At 43.6% G+C, this 18,690-nt stretch overlaps 1 protein-coding gene and 1 non-coding gene across 2 annotated transcripts in view; both read right to left on the bottom strand.

The window, feature by feature from the left end:
- Positions 1-14,194: 14,194 nt before the first annotated feature.
- On the bottom strand, positions 14,195-16,028 carry LOC18428501 (transcription factor ABORTED MICROSPORES; the record flags this gene model as incomplete). The annotated part of the gene is made up of 6 exons (XR_016041384.1): positions 14,195-14,502; positions 14,590-14,760; positions 14,890-15,022; positions 15,086-15,195; positions 15,363-15,767; positions 15,993-16,028. It is a non-coding gene; the product is annotated as a transcription factor ABORTED MICROSPORES (transcript).
- A 154-nt stretch (positions 16,029-16,182) lies between these two features.
- Positions 16,183-18,690, bottom strand: part of LOC18428503 (Peptidase S41 family protein) — a 63,528-nt gene continuing 61,020 nt past the window's right edge. The window contains exon 13 of the transcript XR_016041360.1: positions 16,183-16,357. The gene's annotated coding sequence lies outside the window, so the exon portion shown is untranslated. The remainder of the gene's footprint in view (positions 16,358-18,690) is intronic.

Genomic DNA, 18,690 nt, shown 5'->3' with positions numbered 1-18,690 from the left:
AAAATGAACAGTAATTTCGCCTATCCTTATCATCATCCAAACTTCACCGCATAGTCACAGTTGTCGCCTATAGGAGAAAATGAACAGTAATTTTGCCTACCCTCATCACCATCCAAACTTTATCACATAGTCACACTTGTCCAATAGCATTTTTATTTTTATTTATTTTTCTACAAATCCAAATTACTTGAAATTTAAAGCATGTGTACATCTTAGTGAGGCATACCTAATAAAAATATGTAAAAAATAATTCATAAAGTATAAGTTGTTCAAAATACCCTAAAACTTTACAGGAATATTTTGATCAATTTATATTTTGCGAATTATTTTTTTCATATTTTTATTAAGTGCGCCTCACTAAAATGTACACATGCTCCAATTTGTAAATCATTCTAATTTGTAAAAAGAAAGGAAATTTGAAACACTACCATACAACTGTGACCGTGCGATGAAGTTTGGATGGTGATGAGGATAGGCAAAATCACTGTTCATTTTCGTCTATAGGTGTTTTGTAGTATCTTTCATATATATATATATATATATATATAGTAAACCTTACAATAGCTTTCCTATAATGAATAGTAATATAGGTAGAATCACAGCCATCAGATCTTCATCGAGTGGTTCAAAATGAATATTACTATTTTAATTTTAATTTTTTATTAATTTGATTAAGATGAAATTTTGGGTGTATATACTTAACACTATTGAGCACAATATAAAAATATTAAAAAAATATTTTCAATTAATTTAAAATGGCCAAATTACCCCCATCATTTTTTGGGGTATTTCCATCATTTTGTATTTTGAGAAATATTTTTTAATTATGCACCCTATTTTTTAGTACACACGTAAAAAATTTCATGATCCAATTTCTGAAAAAAAATATTAAAATTCATATACTGATATGCATTCTTAACTACATGATGAAAATCTAACAGTTGGGATTCCACCTTTATTAGTATTCATTATAGCTACTATTAGCATTATATATATATATATATATATATATATATATATATATATATATATGGGTGCAATTTGCATACAGATGCATCCGTAGGTGTAGAGGTAAGGTGCACCTTCAATTGTTATCATGGTATATAATCATTAATTCATTCTACAGAGTTGGGCATTTAAGTATTTTTTTAACTTTACAGCCTAATGATAAGGAGAAAAAGGTTAGTGTGGGTGAGCCACTAGCAAAGCGATAGAAACATCCCCTTAAAAATATAAGCCCTTCACACAATCTTGCCTACTACTGTCAAGAGATCGACCTCATTGATCCCAAATGGGTTAGTACAACCACACCTATTTATCAAAATTATCAATTTATTTGTAAAAATGTGCTCTAGCCATTGAGTAAATTGAAATTTAATTAGTGATGAGGTCTAAATCTAATTACCAATTTTTTTGTTAGAATAGTGAGTGTTGAATTTTTTTAATTATTTGTGGGTTTCATATTGTACTTGTAAAATAAAGCTATTGTTTTCAAATTAGAATATCTCCTTGTACGAAATTTGTAAGAATAGTGCGAGCCATATGTCAGAGAGTTAAATAGGGGCCAAATGAATCAGGATGAGTGGGAAGCATTTAGTGATGCCTTAAGCTCTCCAATGTGCAATTCCTTTCTTATTTTTTATAATATAGTGGAGTACTATATGCTAGAGCGAGTGTTTTGACAATTTGAACGCACGCAAGGACTTCCTCAGAATTCACAGAGATGGGAACGAGGAGAGGGGTGCGATAAGTATGTGGCTTTTTGGGAGCATGAGCTAGCCCCCAGATCCAAAGATCGAAGAATCGATACCATCACTAGGTTAGGGGTGAGGATGACACTGAGGGTGGGGTGCCCTCAATACGGTATATGCAATGGCACTCAAAGGTGTCAAGACCGATGATTTGGGACCCTACACGTCCAAGGGATGTAACATTCACCCTGAGAGGATATGCCGATAGGTTAAGAGTGGTAAGGAAATGTTACTTATTTATTTATTATTTATTTCACAATTATATCTTTATGGCATGTGACATACACCTTTTATGATACTTGCGTCTTTTGCAGATTAAAAGGGTATAGTGCACACTGAAACACCTCACTTCTGCACTGGCATCAAGTAATATGGTACCCATCACTCCAAAGAACGTAATGGCTGCATGTCGAGAGTTGACCATGCAGGAGGTGCACGAAATAGATGAGGAAGATGAGGAGGTGCATGTAGCTGAGGAGATAGATGAGGAAGCGGAGGAGGAGGTCCCCTTCCCCAAGAAGCAAAAGCGATGGTCCCCTTGGCCAAGCCTGTGGAGGCAGCTGAGGAGGTCCCCTTGCCCGAGCATGTGGAGGTAGACAAGGAGGCACCCATGTTTAAAGACATTTTTCAGCACCATGGGTTCCCGATGCGAAATAAAAGAGAGAAGCTGGTCAACAAAGCCTGACAAACTCTGGAAATTTTGACAGTCTCATAATGGCCCGAGAATTGGTCATGTTCTTCATAAGAACTCCTGAAAGTCTCATGCTATGTTTCGTTGCATTCTAACATGTCTAGGGTAGTGCAGACTGATAAACAGTTTGGTAGAATCAACCTCAAGCACCCTGAAATGGACCCTTGTAACTGGAACCATACTTTCAGAGCATCAAAAGGCCATGGGATCACCGTCATTGGATCCAGCGTAGTTGAAAACCCCTAGGGGTCAAATTTCAACTTAAACAAACCCTCCAGGAAGTAGTTATGGGCAAAATATTAAAACACGAGGAGCCGCACACTATTCCTGTGTGGCCACTCTGCAACTAAACTCCATTAAAGACCAGTTACGAACAGTGAACTTTTGACATCCATAACTCCCTCTTTTGAGATCGGATCGCGCTCAAGCTTGTTAGAGCGCGTTCATCTCGCCGAAACGAGCTTTGATATGTGGCACGTCCCGTGATGATATTGAAGCAGGGAGAAAAGCTAGAGAGAAGTTCGTGATTCAAAGCCGCACGTTGCAGAAAATCAGCGTGACCTCCACTCACTCGAGCAGCCATATCACAGTGCCCGTGAGCCTGATCGATGGGAGATCAGTTACATCACATGCATAAGGTCCGTCGTGTGCATAAGGTCTGTGGCTATAGATGGTTCGAACCCCCCGCGTGATGAATGGTCGGATTTCGCAAAAGATTTAGTTGAAGTCACTGCAAATTTCGACAGCAAGAATTCTAAATTCCAATCAAAATTTCAAGGTTCTCAAATCTTCGTTCGGGCACCAAATTGTGTTGCGTTTATTGCAACGCGATCGTGGTGACATGCACAGTGCAATTCAGTAAAGAAATCGAAGAAAAACATCAAGATGAAGACGCACTATCAATCAAAAGTTTTAATATCTATTCAAATTTCAAGCTATGTGATCATGCCTTTATAATATGATTCATGGCTTAAATTTATTATCAAAATGATCGTAGCATCGAGCTCTACGCGATGGCAATCATCTTTTGTTCATTCGGATGTCGGATCGTCAATGGATCGTTCGAGAAGAATCAAGAACGTCCTTAGTTCTGAGCAGGGACTATTTTGAAATTTTCCTAATTAGTAGGTAGGGGCAAAGTCATTTTGCACCCTATTTTTTTTCTTTTTAAATTCAAATAAACCTTAATTATCATCAATTAGGGTTAGTTTTGGGTAATCCACCCATGTTTTAGCCCTAGTCTATAAATAGACGCTACTTCTCATTGAGAGGGAGGTATAAGGATTCAACTTCTGATCAATAAAAATTAAGGTTTTCTTCTTGAGTTCTCTTGAACACATCTTAGAGAGAGAAAGTTTAGAGCCGTATCCCTCCTATCTTCAAGGTATGTTCTCTCTCTTCCTTTCTTCTCTCTCTTTGGTTTTCTTTTTCTCTTTTCTTCTCTTTCTTCTTCTTCGTCTGTATTCCTCTTCTCTACTAAGTTTTTCTCAAAGGCCATGCATGGCAGTGGCAGTGCTGTGCATGCCTCTTTCTTCTTTCTCTCTTCGTTCTTCTCTTTCCCTCAACATAGTTCACACATGGTGTTAGTCGTTGCTACGCGTGATGCCGTCTAAAGGAGCACACAGTGAGTCAGATTGTACTCAAGCAGCGGGTCGGGCTCTTGTTTCATTTGCATGATTGGTGCCACGTGCAGCGATATATTGCAGACCGTGAACTATTTTTCTTTTATCTCATGGGTCACAGACGGCGTTGCTCACTGTCATCTGCAGGCGTGTCTTTGGCGTCCTGCGCAAGCGTAGACGGTGATGGTTATTGTCGTCCGTGGACATGTCTTCGGTGCGCTGTGCCTATCATAGACGGTGATGCTTATCTCAGACGGCGATACTTATCGCCGCCCGTAGGGATCTCAATCGTGCTTCGCATCTATCGCAGACGATGATGCATACCGCCGCCCGAAGGCCTCTCTTTCGTGCTCTGTGCCTATCGCAGACGGCGATACCTATCGTCGCCCACGAATTGTCATTGCTGCCTTCTCGTGTCACCGACGGCGATGGCCAACGCCATCTGTAGTTCACTGCTCCCCCCCTTCCGTCATGAACAGCAGTGCCTAGTGCCGTCTAGGGGCCACGACACTGTTACTCCCTTCGCATTGGTAGCACAACACGCACCCTGCTACTAGCAAGTCCCTTGCCAGTCACATTGCTAAGGTACGACGAAAGGCTGCCCTGTCCGCTTTCGCGAAGGCAAGCAAGTTGTCATCGCTCTTGAGGGTCGCCGCAAGGCCACCCCTATACTCCTTCACCACCCCGAACCTCTATGCCTAGAGGCTCGACACACCGAGGAGGATATCCTACAGCCTCCAACTCTTGCACACACCTAAAGGCTCGTGGTTCGTCCACTCGAGCCACACCTTGGGGCAACTTTCATGCTTTCTTGAGCTCGCGTCCAAGGCTACACCTTCTCGGGACGAACCCTACAAGCACCATGCATCTGCATCCAATAGCTCGGGGCAATGCTAGTTCTGCACCAACTCCAGCACATGAGGGTCGACCACTTAGTCCCCCTTCTCAGAACACATGGCTTCACCCTGTGAGAGATAAGCTCCTACCCATTCCCTCACAAACACGAGCTCGTAGAGCTCGGCCTCCTAAGGTTGAACCAGCAGACCGAGCTCGGGCTGACCCCTAAGTTACTAGGAGGGTTGCCTCCAAAGGTGCATGCCCACCATCTTCACAGGTTCCTCCCCAATCTTGACTCAGGTAGAGTCGCGATATAGTTCCTTCTTCGATCACCCTTCCTTTGCTAGGAAAACACCTTGAGACCTGATACTCAAAGGTTTTCCTTAAGAGTACCATATTGAGTCAGCCACCTCAGGTCAGCCATGCACCCGGACCTTACAAGGGAACTTGGGACAAAGGCCTGATGGTAGATGGAAGCCTACAGCCTCCAAGGCAGCCTGGATTGCCCTCCATCCTTGGACCTCACTCTCTGCTCCAGCTGATGGACACAGCCCTCGCATGCTCAAGAAAGATGGGGCAGTCCAGATCCCAAGCTCAATTCTAGAGTGAAGTCTATTGCAGCCTCAAGATCAAGCAGAAGAGAGGTCTGCAGCTCTTGACTAGAGAGGCCCTAAGGTAGTTGAAGTTACCACTCTTGTTGACCTCCTGCCCCATAATCCCTTCTTCCCTCTTTGGATTCTAGAACCTGAGCAAAAAGTCAAAGAATATTGCTCGGTGGTTACCATAACAAGAAAAGACCGAGCTGCCAAGAAATCACAGTCTCAAGACCGTCAAGAATCGGTCCTTACACGGTCAGCATACAAGACTCGAGTCCAATAAGGGCATGCTGAGCCCCTACAGACCGACTTACCGAGTACGACTCGCCAACCCCGACAGTCCACTACTCCACATAGCTCTAACCCTCTAGAAGAAACGGTCAGCCATGGTGATCAACAAGCCTAATGATGCCCAAGAAGAGCGAACGAACATGTTCGAGGTGATGATGCAGTCCATTCTTGAAATGATGGATTACCTGAAGGCCTCCAAGCCCTTCTTCTCACCATGAGGCCAACTCCTCGCCTGGAGAGGACACAACTCTCAGGCAAACTTCCCCACCGGCCTCCCAAGACAGTTCTGCTCCCCGCATGGTTTCGCAAGCCGATATAGATGTCATGGTGAGCCACAGTCTCAAGAGTAAGATCCCAAGCATGCAAGGGGTGCCGATTTACAAAAAGCCATACCCCTCGTATATCGACCAGGTTTCATTTCCCCAGACTATCAAAAAGGGAAGCTCCCCTTGTTCAATGGTACTACATCCCCGCACCAACATATCGCTCACTTCCAAGCGGCTTGTCAAGAGACGACAGTTGATGGGCGACTCCTCCTACATCATTTCGTCGAGACTCTCGAAGAGCCATGCGTCCAATGGTATGCTAGGCGACGTCTAAGCTCGGCACACACATGGCAAGAAATAGAGCAATTATTTTACCAGCGTTTCTATGAAATCCAGAGAAATGTGGAAACCATCGAGCTTCTCACTCTAAATCAGGAGCCTGGTGAGCTAGTCGATAAGTTCATCACCCGATGGATATAGTTGATAACCTATCATGCCACTCCCATGACTGAAAGAGAAATAGTTCAGACCCGTATACAAAATATGCTGCCCGAGATCGCCCTGCATGTTGAGGCTTCCAATCCAACCTCCTTGTTAGAGCTCATCTCTAAAGCGGTTCATATAGAAGGTATGTTCAAGTACCATGAAGGATCTCGTCAGCAGCCGTCTAGCTCGGGAAATGGTTGAAGAAATGGCAATTCTCGCTTCTATAATTGGGGCAACCAGCAAAAAGGGGTGATTAGTGCGGCTGTCATCGTGACTGACACTAAGAAAGGCGCCCCTGAAACCTTGGATCTCTCCAAAGGGGTAGTCACAACCAAGGCACAGCTCAGGCTGGAGGCAAGCAACAACAGTTCTATAACAACGTCCCGTCCCCTAAAAATATAAATCAAAGTGACTACTAGATCCAACACTAGAACAAGGTGTACCCCTTCGAGAAGGAATGGGTTCCTGCGCTGCTTCGGTTACTACTAGAGCAAAACATGATCCAGCTGTCGGAGGTCAAATCCTCAGAGCAGAGGGGACAGGAGACACACGAGAGATACTGTGCCTATCATAGGAGAGTAGGCCACCCCACTCAAGAGTGTTATACGCTCAAAGACATTATCAAAGCCCTTATTAACAAGGGTCAGATAAAGCTTGAAGAGCTAAAGAAAGCATTCGAGGCAATTGCGGCTTCCCACGTAGCGACAATCCAAGAGGAAGACGAGGCACCTACCGTCCTTCGTGCAATATTCTCCATAATGCTCGAAGAAGGTCTCAACATACTAAAGCCTACAAGGCAGCCCAAGTTCCTGCCTCCAGGAATTGAGAACCTCTAATGTCTGTATCATCTGATATGAGGCCATGACCTGAGCGAATGTACTGGCTTCCACAAGCTCTTGGCAAAGAAGATGTAGCACCACTAAGAAGTTCATGGTAAACTAGAAGGACACCCTCAAGTCCCTACTCTACCAGTGCAAGAATACCTCTCGACACAAGCCCAGGGAAGTGCATTAGACCCTCAGCAGACCCTCTTCGAGGCGATGCTCCAACAGGGTCTTGTCACTCCCAAGCCAGCCTGGCAACCTAGGCGTCTTGCCTAGGGTACAGAAAATCTCTGGTGCCCATATCACCAGGTATGGGGCCATGAGCTAAGGGAATCTCTGGGTTCGAAGCTGTAGTCGCGGAGAAGGTACAAAAAGGATACATTGTTTGTGCCGTTCTCCCAGAACGCTTCCAAGCCACCACTCCCGTCCAAGAGGAAATCTCATTACAGGTCCCCTATGAGCATACACTAGACCCTTCAGAGCCCTTGACTTCTCAGCATTAGGAAGTCTACCGTGGACGTAGTAGGCTCAAGTCCCAGAAGCATGAGGCAGTCCGCGAAGTTAGGGCTACTCATCAACCCGATAAGACAAACCAACCACCTCCCAAGGGATCCAGAAGGAGACAAGTGCCTAAGTCAACTCGTTGAAGGAACTATATCCCTCAGCCACAAGTTGAGAAGCAATTCTTAGAGCCGTTTCCTCCATTGCCGACCTCACAAGACTTCATCCCAGGCGCAACTCGCCATATCCCTTTGTCCAATCAGGTGGACGTTCCTGAGTCATCAATTTCTCGGGACTCATCAAATGCGGGTGACGACGTTAAAAGCATCCCCAACGGTCAGAGCTAGGGCAAGACCTAAAATACCCCCTGCATACGTCCAATTCTGGTGACGATGTAAAAAGCTGCCCTGAACACTCTAACTCCGTCTCTTCTTCTTCTCCTCCCTTTTCTTCTATCTCTTTCACAGGTACAGCTCAGCAATGTCCAAACGTCGAAGCTCTAAATAAAAAGCTCGAAGGCACCAACATCAGCAAGTCGCACAGGAAGCGCCTAAAAACGATGCTGGCCCAGGCAGTTGGATTCTTAACAGTCGCTGATGCCCTGGCAGCCCAAGCCAACACCGAGCCATCTTCAAGCTCATGTTCCAATGATGCCTCCCACATGGTTCAGATCTCGGAAGTATCATCCAGCACGGGGCAAATGAGCCTAAGATCAGCGAAGAAGCTACAGCCCACACCTCAGAAGCTCAAGGTCCTCGAGTTTCATGATCCGTCACTTTTCCCTAAGCCTCAACCTCAAGCCTCCACATCCCTAATACAAATCTCTATTACTTCCCCATCAACCCAGATTGCACAGGCCGAACAACAAAGTCAGCTTGTATCACAAACCAAAACCTACTTCTAAACCTACCCTACCACCTAAACCAGTGACATGAACAACATCGTAGAAGGATGATGATGATAAGGTGAAATATGACGTAGTTGGGCATTTGAAAAATCTTCCAGCCCTTCTAAGTATCTATGACGCCCTTATATTGTCCAGGGACTACCGTATGGCCCTGGTTCAAGCCCTTTCTAACCCGGAGGTGTACGAGACTGAAGTGGAGCCTATTGAGGTGGAGCCAGCCATCCTGAGTGGGTGCTTAATGATCACCTTTTTCGAATATGACCTTTAGTTGGGAGGAAAATTTCACAATCGCCCCCTCTTCGTGACTAGTGAATTACTTGCCTGCCCTATCGACCGAATTATGCTGGATGGAGGGTCAGCAGTCAACCTGATCCCAAGAAGGATCTTCACCTGATTGGGATTAGGATCTGGGGACCTCACTCCTACCCACATCACTGTGCAAGGGTTCAACCAATCAGGAGAAAGCCAGCTGGGACAATTCGTCTTCGCCTAAAGATCGGTGACCTGAATGATTACGCTCAGTTTCACGTAATCGACACTGATACATCTTACAATGTCTTGCTCGGCCGCCCTTAGCTTCATAAGCAGGGGGTGGTTCTATCCACACTCCACCAATGCTTCAAATACAGTCAAGATGGGAGACAACACACGGTCTATGCTGATAAGAGGCCGTTCCCAGTAGCAAGACTCACTATACTAACATTAAGTACTATTTCACGGATCTTCCAGCAACAGAAAGGTCAAAGGATTATGATTTGAAGCCTGTGAGAGAGATAGGACCCTTGTCTCATGATGATGTCGAGGACCTTGGGCGAATGATTACGGACATGTTCAAAGAGGAGGAAAGACAAGGCAAGATCCTCCCCTTAACTCCTATTTACTCAAGTATACCTTGCCACATCTCTGAGGTCATGGTGTCATCCCCCCAAGATGAAGCTTCCCCCTCTAACTCCACTTCTAATTCATCAGAACAAAATAATGAGCTAGAAGCAACTCTTGAGGCTGACAAAGCCCTACAGTTAGACCTTCCAGCACCGAGGGTCACCTACACACCGGACCAGTAAAAAGTCCTGCATGTGCCCATTACTCTCCTAGAAGCAGAACTGTCATACCAACCACCAAGGAAGATACTCTAAATCCCATCCTCCTTGAACAAGGAGATCATCAGTAGCCAAAAGAAGGCCTTACACTTCTCAGATGCTCTCGGAGAAGGGCAGGCAAGCACAGGTCAGCCTCAGGCTCTCAAGAACGAGACCCCATGGAAGAGCTGAGAAGTGAGGTTCACAGTCTCCAGAATCAGTTGGAGGTTATGCGCGTCGCTTCAAAGCACTTAAAGGAGTTTGTCCCTAAGACTAAGATCTATAATCAACTCAAGAGCAATGCACTCCGAATCGAAGCCAAGAATCCCCTAGATTGGAGTATTTACAACGAATAGGCTCACCAAATCATGAGAACCATGAATTATGAGCCCCTGTCTAATCAAACACTAACGGGTGAGGAAGCAGCTGCTCCCCCATTCGAGGTCATTGAAGCCACAGCAAGCTGTCATAAGACAAAGCAAGGAGTGGGCTATTCTTTTTTGTCTCACATTGTGAAAGGGTGGAAACAATGAAGCAGAAAGAGAAGGAAGAGTAAAAGACGTGCATCACACATAAAGAGGAAATAGCTATTTCATTCATAAATCAAGGGGGCATTACAATCATCCTTTCCTTTACAATAGAAGAAATGCGAAGAAGAAGAAGAGAAAGAAGGCCCTATAAAAAATGGTTAATGATCTCATAGACCTTTCCCTTGCACACTTCTGCCAATGCCTTCGCCTGCTGGATATCTCCTCTCAGTTCGGTCACTAGCCCGACCTCATGCTCCACCAAGCCCAATGTTTTGCCTAAAGAGTATGAGAGGTCAAGCAGCTTCTGACCTAGCTTCTTATCCTCAGCCCCCCAAGCTGCCATCTTCTTCTCCAGTTTTTCAAGTTCTCGCTCCCACTTCGCTATTTTTGCCTTCAGGGCCTTTACCCTGTAGTGGTGTGTTATAGCCTTCTTAGCAAGGGCGGACCTATGAGAGACAATAGCCTCCCACTCTTGTAGCTGGGCCTCCACCAGTTCGCGGCTGTGTGCTAGTGAGGCTTCCAAGGACTCTAACTGTGAGTCCCCCTAGTCGCGCTACAATCTCTTTCTCTTGCAAAGCCTTCACCCTCCATCCCTCATGCTCATTCACGATGTTGTCAAAATACGGGATGGCCTCTGGTGTGGCCCCTAGGGCAAGCTGCCTCAGTTGCGTGAACGCGTCACCAAGCTTGGCCAGGGTTAGCTCCTTCAGCATTTGAATGCCTGCCCGAAGCATCTCCATGATAATTCCAGGCATTCCACTGAGGATGGGCCTAGGCAGCGCAACAGGCATGACTACAGCAGGAGAATCCCCAGCTGCAGCCACAGAACTCACAGGAACAGTGGCCAGATGGGTCACTGGCGTATCGGGAGAGACCACGAAACCCAAGGCCTCAAGCTCCTCAGATTCAGGGGCAACCTCAAGCTGCCCTGGTATCTCAACAACAGCCCTCTCGCTCAAATCCCCTCCCATGACCTCTTCGGGCTCGACCCTCACATGTTCAGGTCTGCAGCATTGCCCTCTGTAGGCTCCATAGCCTCAACCCGGGCAAGGGCGACCTCCCCTTCTGGAGCTACCGCCTCAGTATCATGGTGCACCACGGTAGCCTCCTTCCCGGGGTGGTGTCTTTTTCTTGCTTCCTCTCTTCTTGAACCCCCACCTCTGCCTCAGTAGGTGCGACGCCTCTCCCCTCTCCTTCTTCGCCCTTATCCCCCAGGACAGTCATTTCAACTACTGGCTCTTCCACAAGGCCCGCCTCTTCTGCAACCAGGGGTACCGCCTCTAAGCCCTCGAGGTCAACCCCTTGAAGATGTCCTGGCTCTTCGACCTCTTCTACAGCTACTTTGCTCAAAGCAGCAACTTCCTGCTGCTCAGGTAGCCCTTCTTCAGTCACCGGAGCCCCAGCCTCCTCTATCACCACAGGCCCCCCTGTTTTGAGCAGAGCATGGGTTGCCCCTTCCATGACTGCATCCTCTGCTTCAGTAAGTGTAGCAGCTTCCTGGACTACAACAATTTCCTCACCTTGAGCAGCACCCTCAAGGCTTGCATTGTCAGCCCCATTGATCTCCATTGGGACTGGACCCTCTCCCTCAGCCGCAGGCCTCATTTCCTGGCACCTGCTGGAACCTCTGAGGAGCCAAAAGAAGGCTCAGGTGAAAGAGAAGATGAATCCTCTAAAGCGGAAGGTGAATTTGAGACCACCGGAGACACATAGAACTCTAAGGAAGCAGGTGGTGAAGAGCCATCGACCGACTCCCGAACCAATGGGAGTTTATGCCCCTTGCGCTTCGAATCCCGTGCTGCAAGACGAGTTGGTGCACGAGGAATAGCCGTGGCAGCCCGCTTCCCCTTCGCTTGAGATGGTGCAACAGTCTCAGAAACACCCCCTCGAGAAGAGCCGGCAGCAAGTTTGTCTTTAGATGCTTCTATCCACGTCCCCACCCAAATGATAAAACCTCATATAAGTAGAAACCTTCCTCAAAGAAAGCTCACACATGCGGATATAAAAAAGGACTTATCTTTCCTGAAAAAATGATCTCTTATTCTATTAGAAAAAGCTTGCTAGAAATTGATTTTATCAAACTAACCAAAAAACAAAAAACATTGTAATCCTATTTCTAATATTTATCCCTAACAAGATAAAAACAAAAATATATTCATAAAGAAAATAACGAAGTAATAAAGGTCCCTTAAAATTAATATTGAATCCATCAATCTCTTGATATGTATCATTTTCCCCTATTTGGAGAAAGCTCATTCTCGAGTTTTGAAATAAGTTAAGATGAAGTCTATGTCAGTTAACTCAAATATTATAAACACTATCTTAGGGTTTGCGGGTTACTACACTAATCAAAACATAGTGATCGTGCATTGAAACTAAGAAACCCTCGAGGAAAGGATCATTGTATGTCAATAAAATATGTTCCGCCACATATACTTATTGAAATTGAATCAGTTCATCCATTTAGCCCTGCTGAATTTGTCAAGATTGGAACACATCACGAGTGTATCTTTAATATTAGTGTTAGATTCTAAGACTGAACCGATAACTTCACATATCTATTCTCCTTTGAGTGCTTCATCTTTTTCCTCATCAAATATCAATTCAACCATGAAATCTTGATTATCATCGTAGATCTTATTTCATACGAAATGTTATTCTTCACTTAAATATGTAACAAAAACTGGTGGCACATCTACAACTTGCTGATTTTCGATACGAACTAGGCCAAAATCAACCTCGTTCTCTTTCAAATCATGTAGATCAACTAAATCCCATGATCTATTTTCCCGAACATGAGGCTTCAGACGTGGAGCAAATGCATAGATCGGGTTCTTGAATGCAGCTTTCGACTTACCACCATTAATCATAGTGTGATGGGACTGGTTTTGCGCTAAACGCTGGGTCAGCTCTGCTACTTGCCTTCTCAAATTTTCTAACTAAATATCTTGAATGTCTCGTTCTTGCTGGATGGGCTTATTCCCGGTACCCGGTTGTTAACCATGTTCATCAACCATGATGCCTTAGTGATGAACACCACGATCCACAAGAACCGATGATCAGATACTACCTCACGTATATGAAAAATCACCGACATCCAATAACCAGCGAGATAGTTATGTTTTAGAGAGAAATAAAACAATATAGAAGTTATCGCAAGAAGACACGATAACGGACAGTTGAGACCTAAAATGTAAAGCTTTAAAAATAGTATAGATAAAGCAGATCTATGAAAACTTGAAAATCTTGAAAATTGATGGTCCAAAATTATGTTATCACAATATGTTAGATTCAATCTGCACCGTGCTTGATGCGAAAAAATAAGAAATCGCCATGAAGAGAAAAAATAAGAACCGTATTGAAAGAATAGAGAAAGAAAGAAGTAAGAAACATGAATGTTTATGTTAAGACAAGAACGACTTAGATGTTGTTCGACGGATAAATTTGTTATCTATATGCCACTCTAGTTATGACAAAGCACCATGAATTTTGCTAATAACACCTTTGTCTCAACTCTGTGGCAATTTGTGTGAGAGGATTGTGTCCTATATATTTATGTTTTTAATGTATAAATACTCACACGAGGGAAGAGGTTCTCTGCTCATGCCCACACTAGGAATAGAACTCAATGCATCACATCCTCACCACAATGCCTTTTAAGTATCATAAAGGGCAAAAGCATGGGCGAGAATTTAATCCAATAAGATGTCCTTATAAAAATGATAAAAATCTGCATGAAATGAAATGGTTTCAAGGTTTGCATATCGAATACCATTTGCAATAAGCTATCATTAAACAATTCAAACCCCACAATAGCATGATGCAGTTTAAACAAATTAAGTTCATAATTCAGACAAAAGGGAGTGATTTAAAACTGCTTAATATGGTTAATTTCAAGAAAGAAGAAAAATCTTAGACTAAAAATATTCAAAACATTGTATATTAAACAACCGTATCAAATATGGGTGCTGGAGAAGTTGGCGGCGCCGATTGGTGGCGAGCTCCCGCAAGTGGACATGCTGCAATTTAGGTACAGGGGAAGGCCAACCATTGGGATTGCGGGTGAGCTCTAGAAGTGAATCCCTCACATGCTCTGCCTGTATAGCTTCGTTATCCCTCATCTGGCAACAACACAAGCACACCAATTTGCATTCTCAGAACCGAGAGTGAGGCGGCTCTATCCCAGAGAAAGGATTGCAGAGACATACCTCGACTTTGAAGACATTAAGAACGAGGCTCATGTAAGTAGTGATATTAACATGGATTACTTCGAGGCCCAAGGCATCCATGGCCTACATTAGGCTCGCAAAACCACCACTACTTTTCTCTCAAAATATCTTCAGGTTGAACTCATGGGCGCCTACTTGGTTCACCCCAACCTGAACTTGAAAACAACCAGAAAACAAATCACCATTCCTTATTTCACTATTAGGTGGTTTTTGGAGATTAAGTAATGTAGAGAGAAGAGAACGAGCGGGCCGTGATATCTGCTTTGAGATGGGACATACCTCCATTTGCTGCTGCTGAGCCTTGTCATCGGAAGAGTCATTGTTGATGTTGGGGATATGCAGCAGGTGATGAGTAGTGGATGAGAATTCCTCAACCCGCTCCTCCATGACGCTAAAGCCGCCATGGTTGTTGCTATCAGAGGAAGGGGTCGTAGCAGGAGGAGCACCACCATCGCCTCCGTTCCCTTGCTGTTGCTACTGCTCTTCCTCAGTTGTCTCATCCAGCTCCTCCTGTAGTGCCTTCACTAGCATCTGCAGCTCCTTTACATACTCTATGGCATCACCCAAGATGGATGCCCTATCCATCTACAAACAATCTCATACCTACGAAATTACATATGTTTACTTCGAAAAAGAATGAGAGCATAATTGAAAGATGAATAAAGAAAGATGGAAAAAAGACTGAAAAAAATTTACAGTTTGAAAAAAAAAAAAAAAAAGAGAGAAGGGGGTGGGTTGTGATGTTGGCCTGCCTTGGTGATCTTGGGCACGAGGGAGCGGAGGGCATAGAGCCTTTCACTGAGCATCTTCCTTCTCTTCCTCTCAGCCACCAGGTTCTTAGACTGATGTTTCCTTCCAGTCCTTCCCTTTTGTTCGTCGTCATCCTCGCTGCAGTCAGAGATGGAGTCACCCCTCCTCTCACCCTCCTGCTTCACCTGTGATGAGGATGATGTCGATTTAAGATTGGGGAAGGAGATTGGAGGTTTCATCATGTCATCTGAGAGCATGGAGTTGGCAGAGCCATCAAAGAGAACGTTGATGTTCCTCAGCAGCTGTTGGCCATATGACCCCCAATCCGAAGGAGAAGGGACACTAGTCCATTGGGGGTGGTGATGGAAGTCCTTTTGCCTGCTGCCTAGCATTTGGTGGTGGTGGTACTAGTATCTTCTTTCGTAATCTTCTTGTAGGTCTGTGGGGTATTGGGGCTCGAAACTTTGGTGGTTTCCGGCTAAGTTTTCCAATGAGAAATGGAAAGGTATTTCCTTTATGGCAGAAGATGAAGAAGAAGATATCATCATCGCTTCTTGCCTCTGCTGCTGCCAAGACACCTAATGGAGAGGGTGTTTAGGGGGCCAATTTGTCGGCCACTGCTCCTCTATAACAAACTCAATCACCTCGCGATCCTCTAATATTTGTTGTTATCATATTATCAAATCAAACACTTTTGAGAACCCCTTTTTTGATGTCTTTTTCTTTTCCCTAATTGCTTAAACTTGTCAGAATATCTGTTTTATATAATATAATATAATTATTTCGTGCATTTTCAAAAAACTAATAAAATAAACAAGGATGAAATGGAAAGGGCGTCGCCTTCAGAATTCCATTGCAGATGGACTACAAAACAAAGAGTAAGACAGAGAAAGAGCAGGTGCTTCGCAATATCAAAAGCAAACAGCTCCACAAGGCGTCCTCCAGGAACCGGAATGAATGCCCTTGTATTATTATTATTTGTATTAGCCCCCACTTTCTGCACGATTAAACAAACAAAGAAACTGAATGCCATCTCTTCCAAAAACTAAGAAAGAATGAATAAGAGTATTATTAGTACACTGCGATCCTAAACAAACAAAGAAACTGAATGCCATCTCTTCCAAAAATTAAGAAAGAATGAAGAAGAGTTTATCAGTACACGGGAATCCGTTAGGTGGGTGGGTTGAGTATTAGTATTAATCCATCTGGCCTGCCCAGACAAAAGCACCTGTGCATAAACCCTGATTTTTTTTGACAGAATAAGAATTAAGGTGGCCGGAACTTAAAACACCCCAATCAATCGATCAATGAAATTGGTTGGTTAGGTTACCCAGCAGTAGCAGAGTCCAAAGGAATGGCGGTAGGTGACGCCAAGAGAAGGTGGCAAGACTGGGTGGGTGGGTGGGTGGGGTACAACTGTATCCCTATAATAAAATTTAGATGCAAAAGACTGGGTGGGTGGGTTTCAGAGTGCAGTTTCTCTCTTTAGAATCTGGGTTGTCAGAGGCGGGGCAGAGAAAAAGATGTTCATACCTGCCACTTGAGCCTGTACAAACTAACCTTTCTTCTCTCTTTCCTTTTCCTTTCTATAGTATTTGTAGGGGAAATAGATATATCATAGTTTCAAAGATCAAAACTCTCTTGGCGTTTCACAACAAGAGTGGGTTCTTGTGAATTGAAGAAACTCGAGGTGGGCAGTTAGTTAGTTTTAAGGGTGAGGAAAATAACAAATAAATAAATAGCCATGAGAGAGTAGGTGAAGAGTGGTGAAAGCGTGATCAAGAGGGAATTGAGGGGATTCCCTTCTTTTGACCTCACCCAATACCTGAGGGGTAGATTCGATCTGGGTCTCAGTATGGGCCTTTTAAACCCGGTGGGTTGGATCACGGTCCAAATCTTGGACATGAAGACTATTGAGGTATGTGTCTAGGTCTAGTAATATTTTTTGGGTCATAATATATGAAATATATTTAAATAATACACAGATATTTTAATTTTAGATGCAGTTTGCATACGAATGCATTTGTAGGTGTAGAGGTAAGGTGCACCTTCAAATTTTATCATGGTATATAATTGTGATGCAAAATGTTCTTAGGATTATCTCAAAACCTATTTTTATATCGAATTATAAAATTTTAAATTTAAAAAATGGTTAAAATCAAGTAGATCTATAAACATATGAAAATCTTGAAAATGGATGGTGTAGATAATATGTTGTAAAATACATTATCTCCGAGACTTAAAATCTTTTTATTTTTCATAGTCATACATCTCGATGTCGAGGTGATTAATCAAAGGGTTTTTCAACAGTAAAACTACCTTTTCCGATGGATTTTGAGGGGCATCCGTAGTTCTACATTATAAGGTAGCATCCTTATATAAACTTTTTCCTTTAATTTTTGGGTCGCATCTCCATGTTCGAGTCTAGGTCCAGGTCCGACCAGACCGGACCTGACCCGATGCCACCCATATTCTCCCGCTCCACGAGATAGAGAAATAATATTCTGAATTGGCAAAAGATTTCCAACTTTTTTGGGAGTATAATGCCTATTTACTCCAAGTAAAATCCTCACAGGCATCCCTCCGTTGCTGAATAGATCTTCGATGAGAATTCTGTTGTTGACTAGCAGTAGATTGCAGGCAAGTGGCCATGTAACTCTTAGTCGAACATGCAATATTGATTGGTATAGGAACACGAATTGTTCCCACCATAAAGGAAGTGGACAAATTAATTTACCCCCACCTCTTTCGAGAGGTGATTGAAGAGTAGAAATGTGAACTGCTCCCCAGTGGAGTCACCAAAGTTTTGGGGTGATTTTAAGTGTGCGAAGAATACATAACAAAATTAAAAGAACTTCAACAATCAGTCTACTAAGATATACCCATGAGTAAAGCTTTATTTTAATTGAAAGGGTTCTATACCTCTCCTACTGCATAGAAGATATGTACTTTCCCCCATCCAGTTTTTCAGTTTTAGATCAAATGAGCTACTGTAGCATTTGATCTAGATTCGACACCTCATAGTATTTTACAAATTATATGACTATGAAATTGGTACATTCCATCACCTCAATGGGACACCTAAAACAGATAATAAAAATAATTTTTGATAAAATGTAATGACCAAACTACTTCTTAAAACTTTTAGGGATATTTTGTCATTTGATTTTACTGAGAATATTTTTCAAAGGTGTGAGTTTAATAGAAGAGTGGATGGCCAAAATTTGGTGTAAAAATGTTTTGTAAAAAAAAGAATTAAAAATAAATTTGTGTAGATACACGACATTGTGATTGGCATCATCTCAACCGTCCATTCAAAATGGACAGTTG

Source organism: Amborella trichopoda, chromosome 9 (assembly GCF_054954075.1).
Source record: "Amborella trichopoda isolate Santa Cruz 75 chromosome 9, AtrichopodaSantaCruz75HAP2 v2.0, whole genome shotgun sequence".
Classification (NCBI taxonomy): Eukaryota; Viridiplantae; Streptophyta; class Magnoliopsida; order Amborellales; family Amborellaceae; genus Amborella; species Amborella trichopoda.
This window is presented reverse-complemented; position numbering and strand designations above follow the sequence as displayed.